This window comes from Chlorocebus sabaeus, chromosome 7 (assembly GCF_047675955.1).
Source record: "Chlorocebus sabaeus isolate Y175 chromosome 7, mChlSab1.0.hap1, whole genome shotgun sequence".
Taxonomy (NCBI): domain Eukaryota; kingdom Metazoa; phylum Chordata; class Mammalia; order Primates; family Cercopithecidae; genus Chlorocebus; species Chlorocebus sabaeus.
The window spans coordinates 102,757,323-102,775,305 of NC_132910.1; the positions used below are offsets into that span (position 1 = coordinate 102,757,323).

At 43.7% G+C, this 17,983-nt stretch overlaps 1 long non-coding RNA gene across 1 annotated transcript in view; it reads left to right on the forward strand.

The window, feature by feature from the left end:
• Positions 1 to 420: 420 nt before the first annotated feature.
• The window catches only part of LOC119622012 (uncharacterized), a 56,851-nt gene continuing 39,288 nt past the window's right edge, over positions 421 to 17,983 (forward strand). Inside the window, exons 1-2 of the long non-coding RNA XR_012093562.1 lie at positions 421 to 564; positions 3,373 to 3,484. This is a non-coding gene — a long non-coding RNA (uncharacterized lncRNA). The remainder of the gene's footprint in view (positions 565 to 3,372; positions 3,485 to 17,983) is intronic.

Sequence of the window (17,983 nt, forward strand, 5' to 3'; positions counted from 1 at the left end):
GACCCTTTAGAATCACATGGAAATAGTCTTATAAATTTAATAGTAAAAAAATATTTAAAATTCTTATGGAAAGGTATTTTTATTATTTTATATTTGAATATAGTATATCATATTAGTAACACTGTACATTATACAAGTGAGGGTCCATTTTGTTCCTGACCATCCATGAGAGGTCATGGGAGAGGAATTCATCAAGAACAGAATGCTCAGATAGGTTAATACTGCATTTGATTTTTTTAAGCTGCAAATATGGAGGAAAGAATATTCCTGAATGTGTTATTGCATGATTTATGATCCTCTCAATCCTAAGAAGCAAATTAAAGTCTAGCAGATGGTTCTCCAAAGCCCTGTAACTATAGTTACATGTTTTAAAAGTCAGAAACATCTTAGTGAATTGCTATTGAATTGTAGAGCTTCTCCACACCACAGAAAGGCTTCTCTACCCAGAACAGGTTGTGGCACTGAATGGGGCAGCCAATCCCCTGCCTCAGTTCCTGGCAGGAGCTTTCCCAGATGCCTGCAGCTGCCCTTCCCAGGCTGCTCTGGTGTCAAGGAACAAACCATGTAAGTAGCCTTGGTCCCATCGGATGGATGAGAATTGCTTGATACGGAGTAACTGACCACCCCAGAATGTAAGTTCATGCAGAGATGGATTTTATTTGGTTTTATTCATGGAAGTACCCCAGGCCTTTGATTTGTGCTGGCACACAGTAGGAATATAATAACTGTTGAATGAATGAATGAATAGTCCTGGCAGTCTGACCTCTCAGGAGTGCCTCTGTGTGACTATCATGCCCCAGTGTGTTCCCCAAGCACTGAGAAGTGCTTCCTGGGAGGAATGGGATCATTGAACCCGTGGGCCTGAGCTCTGAAAAGTACAGGTCTGCTCCTCTCTCCAACCCAGGACTCAGCCCAGTCTTGCCCAGATGCCCATTTGAGCTTCATGCACATGGTGGAAATCCATTCTTCTTAGTCTCCTGAGAACACCATTTGCTTCCCTAAGGCTAGAGATAGCTGCTGTTTGCTTTGCCAACCCATTGAACTTCCATATTCCACAAACGATGCTCAGTAGCATCTGCCTCCTCTCTGGGGTATCATAGCATGTCCTGGCCCTTCCTCGAACCCTGCTTCCCTGTGGGTACACAGCCATGCCTGTCCAACAAGCCCTGAGATAGGATCAGCTTTGAGAGAAATCATGAGCCCATTGATGCCCTGGCACTGAAGCAAACAAGGTCATCTGAGAATTACTGACTCATCCGTATAATTGGACACTTGAACTATTTCTTTACATTGGTTGATCCATTTTTCTGAGTCAGTTCTCCTTGCTTGAGACATAAAATCCCAAGCCCTAGAAGACTCAGCTTCTCCCTTTCAATGGAGTTTTTTCAGTCTTTAGAGATTACCAAGGGTGATTTTAATTAAAATGAAAGACATCTCTTATTAAGATGGCTTTGCTGACAAATAATTAAGATGTATTACTAGCATATACTTATCCCAGATGGCTCATTGGTGTCCATTTGAAGTAAGCATATGAAGCCCATAGTCCACACCTCAGCTCTTTAAAAGCAATTTATAACCTAACTCACCATCCTAACTACCTGAGAAGATTTTAATCCTAAACCTGTCACCAGCCATTATTTTCACAGGGTCCTGACAGTTCTACATTAAAACAGTTTATAAGTAAAAGTTAACAAGGCCTAAAGAGAGTGATTTATGTTTTACTGCGTGAAACGGTCAACTTTCTTTCCCTGGCCAAAGATAGCCCAGAGCTCTCTATGGGCTGAAGGGAGAAAATTATCTTGGAAAGATGAATGGCTTGTGCCTTTGGGCAGGTGGCTGATGTGTGGTCCTGGGCCCAAGTCCCAGGCATCAAGTAAAGCTTATGGATGTGAGGAACCAAGTGCAGCACCTCCTCCCTCCCCATTCCTTTCTAGCATCACTACCCTCCTGGGTCTATGTCATCTCTCAGGTATTTGGTGGTATGAAGGAAATGTTAACTTTCCTCTTTATAAAATGTTGATGACTCAGAAATTATCCTTGATTCATCAAAACCAACAGTGAGGAGTTGTAAATCAGTCCTGTTTGCCACTGGCAATTATGATTAGGTGATTCAGAGGAGGTAGGAGAGGTGTTTACAAAATAGACCCCACATCCCCAAAAAACCATACCTTAGGGAAGACAGAGCAGCCAAATGCTTTCTCTCTTTAAACTTGAGCTCTCTTCTCCGGTGTCCTGACCAACACGCGTTCTGAGAAGCTGTCTTTTCTGTAAAGGGATATCCCGCTCCCACTCCAGTTATATTCGTTTGCCTAGGCTGCCGTAACAAAATTCTAGAGACTGGGTGGCTTACACAACAGGAATTTATCTTCTCACAGTTCTGGAGACTGAAAGTCCAAGATCAATGTGTTGGCAGATGGGATTTCTTCTGAGGCCTCATTCCTTGGCTTGCGGACGGCTGCCTTCTTACTGGGTCCTCATATGGTCTTTCCTCTGTGCACACACACATCCCTGCTGTCTCTGTGCATTCAAATTTTCTCTTCTTATGACTCCAGTCAGATTGAATTAGAGCCCACCCTCATGGCCTCATTTTAACATAATCACTCCCTTAAAGGTCCTGTCTCCAAATAGTCACATTGAAGAAGTGGGAGTTAGGGTTCTGGGGGAGAATTTAGGGAGGATATAGTTCAGCCCATAACATCAATTGATTGCAGAAGCACTCCAGCTGAAAAATATCTACAAAGGAAGTACATTGAGGAGTTTCTCTAACTCTTGATGTGGCCAAAATAATCCCATTTTGAGGAATAAATATAACACTCTTTGCAAAAGGAAACAGAATTGCCACCTTAGAAAGGAAGCTATCAAAGAACTGAAAAACAGCTCAGCAAAACAAACTCCTTTCGAGGACGTTAATTTCATTTCCTTCCTTTGGTGCAGCACAGATCAAATCTCTGTCTCTTTTTCTTTTTTTCTTTATAAAAGAAAAAGGGGGCTTCTCCTTTCTCATTTTATTCAAAGATACCATTAAAGCAACATCCTCTCTTTGCCACAACTGCATTCCATTTTTGGTACCCAACTTTCTAAATGTGAACAGAAACTAATTTAGGGTGCTCCATCTGAAGCTGGTATGGAAGGTATTTCTCCATCCATTATTTCAAGTTGTAATAAGCCAGTGTGATTGGTGTTGCTCCCAAGAGAAGCAGGCCATAATATTTTCACTGTCACCATGATCACAGACTAAGATAAGAGGCCAACATGCTATTTTTACTCCCTATTTTTTACTCCTGGTGTTAAATACAAGGAGAACAAGTGAAAAACAAACTGCCTTGGCCCCTGCCGCAAAGTACAAAACATCCAACCTTTTCCTTTTCCAAGCCGGCCACGATGTACGTCAAGGATGACACAGATACTATTGAGGTGATCCGGTGCTGAAGAGATGCCTCCTAATTGTGTTTGCAGCACAGAGCAGAAAGCATGCCCATTCAAGGTACTTGTTGTATCATTTTTAAATCAAGGCCATCTTTTTCTCAGTGGTAAACGTGAAATGTTTTTAAAGGCCAGACTTAGCATAAAATCTATTGGTTGCCATGGATACCACTTACCACACAGGACTGCGCTCTGTGTTCAACTGTGTGATTTTCTCTATTCAAAGGTTCAGCATTGTCAAAAAACAAATTACTTTTTCTGTTGTTTATCTCAAAGTTCATTATGGGAAAGGCAATAAATAAGAAGATATTCATGTGTGGAGGGGAGCGACGTGGGGAGTCACTTGGGTGCCGTGCCTTAAAATTCAGTATTTTACTATAATTATAGCCAAATTGGCTATTGTTAGGAAATAAAATGCATTTGATCTTTTTTGTGTATGTGAATATAAAGTAAAGCAGGTACTTGGAAGTCTGTTCCCAACAAAATTACATGGTAATAAGGCTTTTCACACCTACACAGCACTTAGTTACAAAGCTCTGAAAGGAGGAGATTAAGCCCTGATAGGTTTGAAACTTGGTACCTGAGGCTTGTGGCTTTCCTCTTTATGAGAGAAAACGTGGGTTCGGGACCTCGTGCTTGCTGAATTATTCATGCCGTCTTTCCATCATACATCTTTAGGGGTGGAACCCGTTAGGCTCCTATTATTACGCATGCAGGTCCACCCTGTCCTGACACAGCCCAGAAGCCTGCACCACTGCCCTTGGCTAATTAGTTTGAATATTTGCAGCTGGCCACACCTTCCTCGCCTCAGTTCTTCCCTCCCACCTCTGCTCCTGAAGGAAAAGTGGGGGGAAAAAACCCACAGGGAATTTACATAAGTAGCAAAAGGGAGTTTCTCACATAACTGGAGGGTATTCAAAGGTAATTCATTGTCAGCAAGTTCCCATTGGCTGAAGCCTGGTGTATTTTGCTATAACTCCCAAGTAATCAAGGAATGCCTGGAAGATAGACTTGTTACTTATTTAAGATGCTCTTCCATCACCTCTCCAGCACTTTTTAGACTCCTTCATCTGGATGATTTGCATAACAATGAGGTAAAGGGGAGACCTTAATGAAGGCATATGTTTTTGAATGGGCTAGTGGTATTGGGTGCCTGTAATAATAGCCTGGAGGGGGCTGGAATTCTCATTTGGGTTCACCGCGAAGCAGTACTCTGATGGCTGCTAATATGCAAATTCCAACTTGTCACCACAATTATGCCTATAGCTGGTGGAATTGTCAAGTCTGCAGAGTAACAGTCGAATTGCGACTGGGCATAACCCACTTGCAAGATGCACTGGTAATTGATTTACATATTGCAAACATAAAAACAAGACAAAATAAAAGTGAGAATGCCCAAGGAAGGCTCAAGCGGTATTGGTAATCTCACTGCGCACTTGCCCTTGTGGGAAACTGACTTGGCCTATCTTGGGGCTTCAGGCCTGTACCAAGGAAACAGAGGTGAGAGCCCTACAGCAGGAGTTTCACTGGCTGGAAATCGGACGAGGTGGCCTTGAAACAGACGCAATGAACAGGGTGGTAATCTGTTTTATTCATAGATGTATCTCAGTCCCTAGACATTGTCTGGCACACGGCAAATACACAAGATATATTTGTCTTTGAGTTAAACAATAGGCAGTACTGAGAGACAGTTGTGTTGTTACTGGTGGTGAATCCACATGGGTCTGCAGCAACCTCAATTCTTGCCTCCTCAGAAGAAAGAATTCAACTGAGGGGCATAAGGCAGAAGGAGAGACCGAGGCAAGTTTTAGAGCAGGAGTGAAAGTTTATTAAAAAGTTTAGTACAGCAACGAAAGGAAGTAAAGTACACTCGGAAGAGTGCCAAGTGGGTGAATTGAGAAATCAAGTACGTGATTTACCTTTGACTTCGGGTGTTATATGTTGGCATGCTCCTGGGGGACTGCGTCCCTTCTCCTCTCATTCTTCTCTTGGGGTGGGCTATCCACATGTGCAGTGGCCTGCCAGCACTTGGGAGGGGAGCAGGCACAATGTGTTTACTGGAATTGTACGCATGCTCACTTGAGGTGTTCTCCCCTTACCAGTTCCTCCCTTACCAGTCAGAATGTCCCTAGAAAGTCATATGCCAGTTAAACTCCACCATTTTGCCTCTTCGTGCACATGTGTAAGAGCCCAGTCACCCAACTCCTGAGAGCTTATTGGGAAGCTATGTCCAGTTTCAGGTTTTTCTATCTATTGGGAGACTGCCTTTCCCTGGTGCTGACTGTGACCAATTATTATTTTAGAGAAGCAGTTTAACAAGCACTTGACCATCACCTGATGTTTGCCTGACATTCCTGGTTGGGGGCCTCTCCTGCCCTGCTCATGTCTGACTAGCTACCTACTGTAGCTACCTACTGTAACAGGATCAGTTAAACATATATTTGTGGCAAGCAACAAACACCAACTTTGGTTAGCTTATGCAGAGATGGTACTTATAGCCTTGCCATGGGGAAAAGTGAAAAACCAGACAACAGGAATCAGGGCAGTTTCAGGAGTCAAGGAGGAAGAAATCAATGGAGGATAGCTTCAAGATGCTGCCACTGGGATGGGGTAGCTCCAACTTTGTTCAGTCTTTTTGTCATTCTGCCCAAGATTCAAATTTTGAGGAAGAGTATCCTTTACCTTAGTTTGGGTTATATGTCCACCTCTTAACTAGAATTTACCTGGAGCACTTGGGGCATGAGCTTGGCTAGAAACTACAAGTCCCAGCCTCCCTTGTAGCCAAGTGTAGTCAGGAGATGAAGTTCTCACCAATGGAATATGAGTTAAAGTAATATACAGCTGTTTACAGGACTGGACCTAAAGACACAGAGTGGGAACTCTTCCATGCTCTATTTCCTTCCTGCTGGACAGAAATGGCAAAGCCTGGGGCAACCATGGAACCATGTGTTCAGGATGGCAGAGCTGCCCCCATAGCCTAGGTCCCTGCATGACCATGTGGAGCAGAACCTATCTACTGGCTCTGGGTTGTTAAGACAACTAACCTTTATCTTGTTTGAGATGTTACATTTTGGGATCTCTGTGTTATGGCTACTAAGCCTTTATTTTTTCTAATACTAGAGGTGGGAAGAGAAGCATCATTCCCCACCCCAGCCAAGCAATCTGTGAGGTTTCTTTCATCAGAAGAAGGAGAAATGAATATTTGGAAGCAACTACAATAAATGCCCACTGCAATAGTTGTTGTTATTGGCAACATGATCATTGTGCACAGCCTACATTCAGTATAAGTATTCCCTGCTCCTGTTCAGACTATCTGGTTTGAAATTTCTAACCAGGAAGTGCCTCGTTCTTTGCCACTCACATGCATGACTTGCCCCAAGCTACCAAGTGTGGTGCAGCTCTCCTCCACTTACTGAAATGCCAATCACAGAATCCCTCATTTAAGGGACTGGTGGTGAATTAAGTCACAATTTACTACAAAATGGAAGGAATTTAAATTTTCTGCCTGCCCTCTTGTCTCTGTAGCTACCACCACTTGTGATGCAGACTAATCTTTAACACTGATGAGCACATGCCCAGCCTCAATAAGCACCATTTTGTCCTAACGACTCTTAAGGAAAAGTCATTGCCAGTGAAATAAACAACTCATTAGCTTGGGGAGAGCATGATCAGCAGAAGCATGGACTCCTAATTTGTATTTTTATTTTGTGATTTATTTTCAGTCAATCAGCAAGTACTTATCGATTGCTCACTATGTGCCTATCCATGCTTTCATTTTGAGTGGAACAATGTATTGTTTTCAACCTGAGTATTGTTGTTAGTGTTTAATGAAACATATTGGATTTTTTTCCTGGTTGAAATACAGACACACACACTCATGTACTTTAACTCTTGCTGCAGTGTTAGTGGTAACTTTTCTACTTCATGCTGGAAATCAAAAGGAAAATGGGTTTTTATTTCAAATAATTTCATTCTTGAGTAAACTTTTTCTGGAATGTGCTTATTTCATTGATAATGGCTTTACTTTTTTCCCTCTTTCTTCAATTTACTTGTATTCCATTCCTGTACCAATCTGTGTGCCCACATTTTGGCATGATACAAGTTTGAGACATTTCATTATTAACTGTGCAGGTTGTTTAACCAGTTCAGGGTTCTTTTCAAATGAGAGTGAGACTTACTCATCTCTCTGTTTGCTTCCCACTCTCAGCCTACAAATCTTTTAGATATGGTCTTTCCTGCTTTGCCCAAGTACCTGGTTCTGATCAAGCCAGCTTTGATCATCAGTGTCTATACACAAAACCTTCTAGACTGCTCAGCCATCTCCAATCTTTAGATTTTCCTTGGCCATTGGCCTGCTGACCCACCTGAGGAACAGCTTGCTCCCCACCTCCAAAAGAAAAAGAGAAATCACTCCAATGCTTCAACATTCTAGCAGAAAGGTGCAATTCTGGCCAGAAGTAGAGAGTCAGTCCTTTAGTGTAAGAAAAACCATCTTATGAGCTTTGCTTATGCAGAGATGGGTAGAATCTCATCTAGGGAACAGGCTTAGACAAAAAGAAATTATGGGTTGTTTTGGGGGGGCGGGGTTCTTGGTTTATTGAAAAGGAATGGGTATTTGTGGTGAGGGAAGTCTGGAGCCAGAAGAAAAGTTAAGATGGAGAGTCTAAAGGAGAACATTCCATGATGACAGAACTGTTTCATATCTTTGCTACCCAATATGGTGACTATTAGCCACAAGTGACTATTGAGCACTTTTACTTTTATTTAATTTTAATTCATTTCAACTTAAATAGTCACACATAGCCAGGCACAGTGGCTCACACCTGTCATCCCAGCACTGTGGGAGGCTGAGGCAGGCAGATCACTTGAGGTCAGGAGTTCGAGAACAACCTAGCCAACATGGTGAAAGCCCGTCTCTACTAAAAACACACAAAAATTTAGCCGGGCACGGAGGTGCATACCTGTAATCCCAGCCACTTGGGAGTCTGAGGCAGGAGAATTGCTTGAACCCGGGGGATGGGGGTTTTAGTAAGTCGAGATCGTGCCACTGCACACCAGCCTGGGGGACAGAGTGAGACTCTGTCTAAAACAACAGCAACACAAAAATCACACATATGGCTAGTGACTACTGTTTTGGACCATGCTGGTCTACAGCCTCAGCAAATCCAAGATGAAGCCTTAGAAACAGCCAGTGAGAAACTGCCTGCAGTAAGGGTGGTGAAAAGACTTTGGCTTTCTGCCCTGTGTGGTGACAGTCTGCTCTATAGCATTGGGAATGGAAGGAGGAAGGAACATGAATGGAATACCTGGAGGGGAGAATCAGAGGCTTTGACAGGTCCTTTTAACCTTAGTATCCAAAAAGGTTGTGACTTAGACTAAGCCAATGAAAACAGAGGCTAGGTAGAGTTAGAGGTGGGCCCAGGAAGGACAATGAAGGTCTGATCTACAGGTAAATAGGGGCAAACTAGGTGAAGAATGAGGCTGGGCTTGTATTGCATGCTGTTAATATCTCTGAAGGACCAACGCCCACCTGCTGCAGTTCCACAGCAGAGTTTTGGAAGATGTAGTGGGGAGGGCGGGCCTGCTGGAGACCCACACGGCAGAGGCCAGCTTCCCTGAACCCACTTTCGGGACAGAAACATTAATGCCCTGAGCGGTGGAAATAGGAGGTTACTCAACAGAGGTGACCCTTCCCTTCAGAAGCTGCCAAACATTGCCTTTGTCCCAGGAAGCCCTCCCCTGGAGTGCTCCAGTCTGTTCATTACCCCCACCCTCATCATCATCATCTTCCTCCTAGTATGGCCTGCATACTTACAGAGAGGAAATGAGCAAAATGACTTAACACCCACAGGATGAACTTGCAGCTACCATGGTTGCCTGATAAATTAGGAGGCAGATCAGTCTGAGCACCCACTCATAGTACCTGAGGCTTCAGAGTAGCACAGTGCAATGCAGGCCTTTCGGGTGCTCTCCAAGTGTCTGGACCAGAGGTCCCCAAACCCTGGGCCACAGACTGGGTCAATGGCTGGTTAGGAACCAGGTCACACAGAAGGAGGTGAGTGGCAGGCAAGCAAGCCTTACCACCTGAGTTCCATCTCCTGTCAGATCAGCAGGGCATTCAATTCTCTTAGGAGCGTGAACTCTATTGTGAACTGCGTATGGGAGGGATCTAGGTTGCATGCTCCTTACGAGAATCTAATGCCTGAGAATCTATCACTATCTCCCATCACTCCCAGATGGAACCATCTAGTTGCAGGAAAACAAGCTCAGGGCTCCCACTGCTTCTACATTATGGTGAGTTGTATAATTATTTCATTATATATTTCAATGTAATAATAATAGCAATAAAGTTCACAATAAATGTAATGCACTTGAATCATCCTGAAACCATCCCCACCCCCAACCCTGGTCCAAGAAAAAAATCTTTTCCTGTAACCAGTCCCTGGTGCCAAAAGGGTTAGAGAATGAAAACACCCTCCCTCAGTAGAAAGGCGGGCTGTCTCCAACACAAAGGCCTTTGCTCCTCCTCCCACCTGTGAAATATCTTCGCAGGCTCTCTGCTTACAAGAGGCTAGTCTCAATGTGGGTACACAGCTCCAGTTCCTCCTGAACCCCAGTGCTGAAAATCAGAGGGCTCAGCTCCCCAGGCTGCCAAATCTAGTACTCTCATGAACACTACATTGGCTTAATTATTTTAATTGAAAAAAGTAGGCGACTAATGATTACAGCTCTCTCAGCCAATACATAATGGAGCCATGAAGCTAAAAGAACTGAGGTCCACTGTGAGTTTTTAAAGCCTTGTTATTTCAGAATGACTCTCACGTTTGGGTTGGACCAGGGAGTTGCCACCCTTTGGGGAGGGATAGTTAACATAGTTGATGTCAATTCATTTCTTTTGCTTTTCATGGAAAACCCACCCCATGGCTCTGTCTGAGTCACAAGTGTTCTGGAGTGCTTATGATTTCTTGCTCAAGAAAAATAATAGTCTTTTGCATAATTCTCAGAGCAAGCAACATGACTCTCCACCACATCTGGGAAAATTCCGAGATACACAATGCATAAGATGAATAGAGGTCCCAGCAAGCAAGCCATGATAAGGAGGTGTGTGGCATTCCACGCCAGTCTCCTGCCTGTGAAGTGACATAAAAGCCCAGTTAGTGCTGCATTAACAGCTGTATTTTTCTTGTCTACGAATGAGCAACCACGCCCGGCCGGAGCCTCAAATTCTATGTGCTCCCCACTTCCCCTGTCCCATCTAAGTACAAAATTTCCTCTCATCCCTGTTTGAGGCTGCTAGGTTAAGAACAACACGTCTGTATCCAAATCTTCAGGCAAGACATGAACTCTCAAAGCTACCTCAGTGCAACCCCCTCTTGTTCACCCAGTTCTTCAGAAATCTCAAACAATTTCCATTCAGTTGTATGAAAGTGGAACGCAACAAGGAAACCCCATGTCTGCCAATAATGGAAATTGTTTGAGATTTCTGAAGAACTGGGTGAACAAGAGGGGGTTGCACTGAGGTAGCTTTGAGAGTTCATGTCTTGCCTGAAGATTTGGATACAGACGTGTTGTTCTTAACCTAGCAGCCTCAAACAGGGATGAGAGGAAATTTTGTACTTAGATGGGACAGGGGAAGTGGGGAGCACATAGAATTTGAGGCTCTGGCCGGGCGTGGTTGCTCATGCCTTTAATCCCAGCACTTTGGGAGGCTGAGGCAGGTCAATCACCTGAGGTCAGGAGTTCAAGACCAGACTCACCAACGTGGTGAAACCCCGTCCCTACTAAAAATACAAAAATTAGCCAGGCATGGTGGTGGGCACCTGTAATCCCAGCTACTCGGGAGGCTGAGGCAGGAGAATCGGTTGAACCTGGGAGGCAGAGGTTGCAGTGAGCTGAGATTGTGCCATTGCACTCCAGCCTTGGTGACAGAACAAGACTCTATCTAAAAAAAAAAAAAAAAAAAAAAAAATTGAGGATCTGTAGAGATTAGAATTGGAACATGAGGGCAGATAAAAGACACAGAATTTGGCCAACCCAGTATAAGAACCTCCTGTTAGGTTCTTTCCATCCTTGGCCAATTACTACCGCATCCTGAGTTCTGCCCGAAAGACTTTAGAAGGCCAGAGCAGAGACACATTAGTAAGAAGCTTCTACCTCTGAATCGAGGCACCTTCCACAAGGAGCTCTCAATTGTCCTTCCACTTGCTGCTCTCTCACCTTCTAGATCTCAGGTTGTTGGGGGAGTGGTGGGGACGTGGGGCATGGACCCTCATGACCATCCATGAGGTGGGCTTAGTATATAGCATTATGTTTAGTTTTATAGATGAGGACATTGGGGTTTAAAAAAAATGCAAATGCCTGAGGCTGTGATCTACCAAATGGCAGAGGCAGAATGCAGACCCAGCCTCTCAAAGCCACGCTCGGTGTCCTTCATAACCTGCCACCTCCTCTACAGATGAGCTTGGCTCTGACCTTCAGCTTGCCCTTTTGGCCCCTACCTTGCTTTGCCCTTCGATGTATCCATCTGGCTCCCAATAGCCTGCTTGTCTTAGCCTCCAGTGTCCACCCACACCCCTGCCTCTGCTTGCAGTACTGCTTGGGAAAGGCGGTTGCTGGTTTCCCCTGTTTCCAAACTCCTGACAATCTATCTGCCTGGTTTCTGACCTCACCTTCGGCCCACTCCAGGTCTGACCGTGTTGGGTTTTGGCTGTTTCTGTGCTTTAAGGTCATGTTTGCTAGAGGACTGCCCATGAAGCTGGGCCGTGTTTGGTGGGAGCTGTGCCAGACAGCAGGTCATCAGGCAATGACCACTCCAAGATGCTGGGCCAGATAGGAGAAGCAAAGTCAGAAGCTAGGGAATGGAGCCAAAGGCGCATCGGGGCAGGAACTCATGCATAGATCCGCAGGGTGTGAGCCAAGGAAACATGTCAGGCAAAGGCAGATGAAATGGGGGGTTCTGGAGGTCATTCTATGAGCTCTGGCCATCTACTATGGAGTATTCTGAGCATGTTTTACTAGTGTTTCAACCATGTTACCCTGGGTGAGGAATTGGGAGGCCAGATGCGGATCAAGAGAGAGAAGCAGGATAGAGTGGTACAGATGGTTATAGTCACAGTTCCATGGGAAGAACAGAGCGCACTATGTGGGATTGTCCCTGGTTGACTGCTCCTTGGCCTTGGGGCAATTAGGACTGGTATTTATTGACCCGGGAGTGTGAGAGCCCAATAAGCGAGGCCATGTAGGGATGCGGATTTAACTGGCTACTCAAAAAGGGGAACTAATCAGCCTCTGGCCAGTGTGCCTCAAAACTGGGTCAAGGTAGCGTCAATAAAAGCTATATTACAAATGGGTTGTGATAGACTCCTAAAGAGAGTGTTTTAGCTTTATATATATATATATATGTTTTTGTATTTTTTATTTTATACATATATGTGTGTGTGTGTATATATATACACACATATATATATATATTTTTAGTGTCTCGCTCTGTCACCCAGATTGGAGTGCAAAGGCGCGATCTCGGCTCACTGCAACTTCCGCCTCCTGGGTATAAGCAATTCTCCTGCCTTAGTCTCCTGAGTAGCTTGGATTACAGGCACCCACCACCACGCCTGGCTAATTTTTGTAATTTTACTAGAGATGGGATTTCACCATGTTGGCCAGGCTGGTCTCGAACTCCTGACCTCAGGTGATCTGCCCCCTTCAGCCTTTCAAAGTGCTGGGAGTACAGGCATGAGCCAACGTGTCCAACCTAGTTATATTTTTAATTACAAAAGTAGTATATAGAAGTTGAAAATTCAATAATACAGTGAAAACTGATTTTACAAATGACTCTGTGACTCAACATCACAGGGGAAACTGCTATTCATAGATAAATATACATTTTTTCAGAACATTGGCTATGCTGATAGGAAATGTGTATTCATGAACATTTATGCATATACATATTGTTTTACAGTTTATAATACAGATAAAAAATCATATCATATATGGCATAATTCCTTTTTTTAACTCAATAATAAATTATGGGCCTTCTGCCACATTGATACCTACAGACTGACATCATTCTCTCTTAAGGGCTGCATAATATTCCATGGTTTGTCTCATTCTACTATTAATTAATATTTATGTTGCCTTCAGATTTTTACTATTACATTAACTAAGTAAACATTGTACACACTTGCATGACTTTTCTGGGGAATAAATTCCTCTAAGTGAAATTTCTGGATCAAAATTTGTATGCATTTGAAATTGTATTAGTAACTGTTCAATTTCTCTCTAAAAAGATTATACCAGTTTATGTTCCCACAGCAGTTTATGACTAGACATTAGACATTATTGATCTTTATTTTTCCAATCTAATTGCTGGGAAATGTGACTTTGTTTTAATTTGTATATATCTGATCACTAGGGAGGTAGGTAGGTCTTCTAAAATGTTATCTGTTTGAATAGCCTCACCTATAAATTAACTCTTCTGGTCTTTTTCCATTTTAAAACTTTATTCTTTGTATATTAAGAATATTAACTCTTGTCCATGTCAATTATAAATATTTTTATTAGCCTATCATTTGCTTTTTGTTTTGTCTATAGTGTTTTGTTCTGTATAAAAACTTTTCTGTTTTAGATAATAAAATCTGTCAGTATTTTCTTTCATGGTCTCTAGGTTTCTTGTCTTGTTTAGGAAGGTCTTCCCGATAGGGTAAATTTTTCAGGGGAGTGGGCTAGGAGAGACAATATTCCCAGCAATGGGAATACTGATGAGGCTGAGGCTGCTGGGGGGCTGGGCAGCGGTATTACCACTGCAAGTCACTGTTAAGTGGCTCTTAACTTTTTGTGTGCCATATATTTCTCTGAGATTCTGATAAAAGCTATGGACCCCAGACACAATTTCGACTACGATTTCAGAGGTTTTACAGACCACTTGAAGTTTATCACAGATCCCTGCTTATCTTCATCTGGTTAAGAACCCTCCCTATTGCATTGGGAAATATCCACTCTAGGAAAACATTTCAAATGATTTCTGCTGTCGAATATAGACCCTCAATTGACTCCTCCAGTAAATTTCACCTGGGAAGCTGAGTATTCTAAGGCAGCCTCTTTCTGAAACCCATTTGCCATCCTGGAAATTCATGACTCCTCCTGGCCCTGAATGTAAGGACGAGCGTCATCCTAGCTTGGGACCAGCATTCTCAGCCCTTCGCAGTAGAGCAGCCTTTTTCAATGCACCCATGCATTCCCTACAGTCGCTCTGACTTCACTGGATTTCAGATCTGGGGAGATAACAGCTGAGGCTCGGAGATGGAGGTGGGTGTGGGATTGTGGGGAGGGATGCTAAGGGCGGCAAGACACCATCAAGAAGATTAGAATCTGCCCGCCTTTGAAGAGCCCATGAAGAAGGACATTAAATTTAGCAGCAGTCTTACAAAGGCTCTGTTCTTGAGTCTGTCTGTTGAGTCCTGTCTGTTGAGATTTTGCCCTTTGCATATGTCCTACGATGCTATTATCTCTTGGAGATCTAAGTTGGAGTATCTTTTTCTTGTTTCATTTTCAAGGAATCTTTAATTTCAGCTTACATTCTCTATCAACACATTTCTTCAAAGGTTAGTCTTTCTAAAACCACAAAATGCTGGTTGCCTACAACCTAGCTGCTCCTCCTTCATCCGTTGGTCCGTGTCTGTATTCTCTCTTCATTGTCTGCCACAGTCAGCATTCTCCACGCTCTGAAGATGGAAGGGGAATTTTAAATTTCTTTTGGTGGAAAAGTTACTTTCAACTTCAAAGATAAATGAGTTAATTTCTTCACCCTATATAAGTGCCTGGTGATTCCTGCGTAACACAATGAAACATTCTCCCCTGTACCTCCTCAAAATAAACACACACATTTTACATAAGACTACAGTAACCTAAGAAGAGAGCCTCCTTAACATTTTATACTATATTGTGTAAGCCAAGGGGCAAATCTGGCTAAAGTAGGTAGTATTTTTAGTGGTACAGATTCCTGAGCCCAGCCTGGACTTTGGATTAGATGCTTTGAGGGTAAGCCCTGAGAGTCCTTACGCCCAGCCTAACTTCTTTGGTGGTTTGCTGTATGTAGCCGGCCCGGCACAGGTATGAAAACTGGGATAGTTTACAATGACAAAGAGTAAGAGTATATTATATAATCATGCAAAGTAAAAGAAGCAGAGAAAGCCTCTTTTCCTTGAAATTGGGGAACAATTTATGGAAGAATGAGTATTTCAGACCAGCCTGAGTGAAGAGAACTCATGAAGGAGCAGGCGTTGTCGGCAGCAATGGAGCCAGGGTGAGAGTCAGAAGCAGGCATGGAAAAAAGGGAAATTATACGGATATCCTGGGAGAAATGAAGAGGCCAGGCTGGCTTGCTTCAGGCTTTGTGATCCTTCACGCTTCCGGGATTCCCCACCTTTGATGAGAAAGTGCTTTCATCCTCAGAGCCATGCAATTGGACAGAGGGAAAGTGTGCATTGATAGCAATAAATTTCCCAAGCAGACCAGACAGGGTCTCCCTGGCTGGAAATCCCTACATGGAGCTATAACTTGTGCCTGAGCAACCCACCACCAGGGTCTCCAAGGCCACCCAACCCTTGTTGCACATTAGAATCACCTGGACCCTTTCTAAAAGTACCAATGCCCAGGCCCCTTCCCCAATATTCTGATTTACTAGGTCTGGGGTGGGGCTCCAGCACAGATTTTTTGTTTTGTTTTGTTTTTGAGATGGAGTCTCGCTCTGTCGCCCAGGTTGGAGTGCAGTGGCGCGATCTTGGCTCACTGCAAGCTCAGCCTCCCAGGTTCACGCCATTCTCCTGCCTCAGCCTCCCTAGTAGCGGGGACTACAGGCGCCCACCACCACGTCCGGCTAACTTTTTGTATTTTTAGTAGAGACGGGGTTTTACCATGTTAGCCAGGATGGTCTAGATCTCCTGACCTCATGATCCACCCGCCTCGGCCTCCCAAAGTGCTGGGATTACAGGCGTGAGCCACGGCGCCCGGCCCCAGCATAGGTATTTTTTGAAGTCCCCAGGTGATTCTAATGTGTAACCACAGTTGAGAACTACTGACCTGGCCAGTTGGAACCAACTAGCTGGGAAATTGTTGTTGACTTTGAGCCTCAATTTCCTCATCTGTTCTGGGGAATGTTGCCGAGGTGATGTAGAGGGTCTCCAGGACCTCCCTTCTGTCCTCTTCTCTTCGCAGGCATCTGGTTCTCTCTCCCAGCCTCTCTACTGTTCCCTGTGGTGTTTCGCTGCCATCTTTTCCCCTTCATATCTTATCTGCTATGCTTTGGTTCCTGTGGGCCCAGATCTCTGCTAAGTGACAAAGACTGCTAATTGCTTAATCAGATAAACTAATTGCTGTTAATACTACCTGACTGAATCATTCCCTTGCAAGTAAAACGCTACCTTGAGCCACTAAGATTGTGCTCCCCAAGGAGTGAAGAGCAGTCTCTACAATGTGGTTTCCAGGCAGGGCTGATAGTGAATACCAGGGCCTTGCAGTTCCTCCAGGCCTACCACAGAGCAGCCATATCTTTGGACAGAGAAAGTGTAGACAGAGAAAACAGCAGAGCCCCCACCTTACTGGCTATTTGAAACTGGGCCATTACTTGGTTTCTCTGTTGTTTAGGGGGTGGCAACACTTACCTTCCAGAATTATTATTAAGGGCCCATAAAAGGATGTGGCATGTGGTAGGTGTTCTATAAATATTAGCCTCCATTTTCCTTCCAAAGCCCAGATTCAAATACAGCTTTTGATAGCTACATCTCACTTTTAACACCGGGGTTTAACTCTGTAGTTAAGCCATGTCTCTCTCATCATGCACTTGGGCAATTTTTTTTTCAATTTTTTTTTCTGTCTTTTTTTTTTTTTTTTTTTTTTTTGATACAGAGTTTCGCTCTTTATTGCCCAGGCTGGAGTGCAGTGGTGCAATCTTGGCTCACTGCAACCTCCACCTCCCTGGTTCAACCTATTCTCCTGCCTCAGCCTCCCAAGTAGTTGGGATTACAGATGCCCACCACCATGCCTGGCTAATTTTTGTATTTTTGGTAGAGATGAGGTTTCACCATGTTGGCCAGGCTAGTCTCGTATTCCTGATCTTAGGTGATCTGCCCACCTCAGCCTCCCAAAATGCTGGGATTACAGGCATGAACCACCATGCCCTGCTTCAGTTATTTTTTCTTGTGGTGAATTAACACATGACATGAACTTCACCAGCTTAACCATTTTTAAGTGTATGGTTCGTAATATTAAGCACATTCACATCATTGTACAACCATCACTTCCACATTGTATTATCCAGTTCCAGAACTCTTCATTCTGCAAAACTGAAACTCAATTAAATAATACCCCTGCATTCCCTCCTCCCCTCAGGCCCTGGCAACCAATATTCCACTTTCTGTCTCTATGACTTTGACTACTCTAGGTACCTCATATAAGTGAAATCATGGTGCAGTTAATTTTTTAGATCTAAAGATTTAATTTTATAATTTTTCCTGTTGAATTCTCTCTTGCTATTTTTTTCCCCAGCCTTACAGCATTTCCTGAG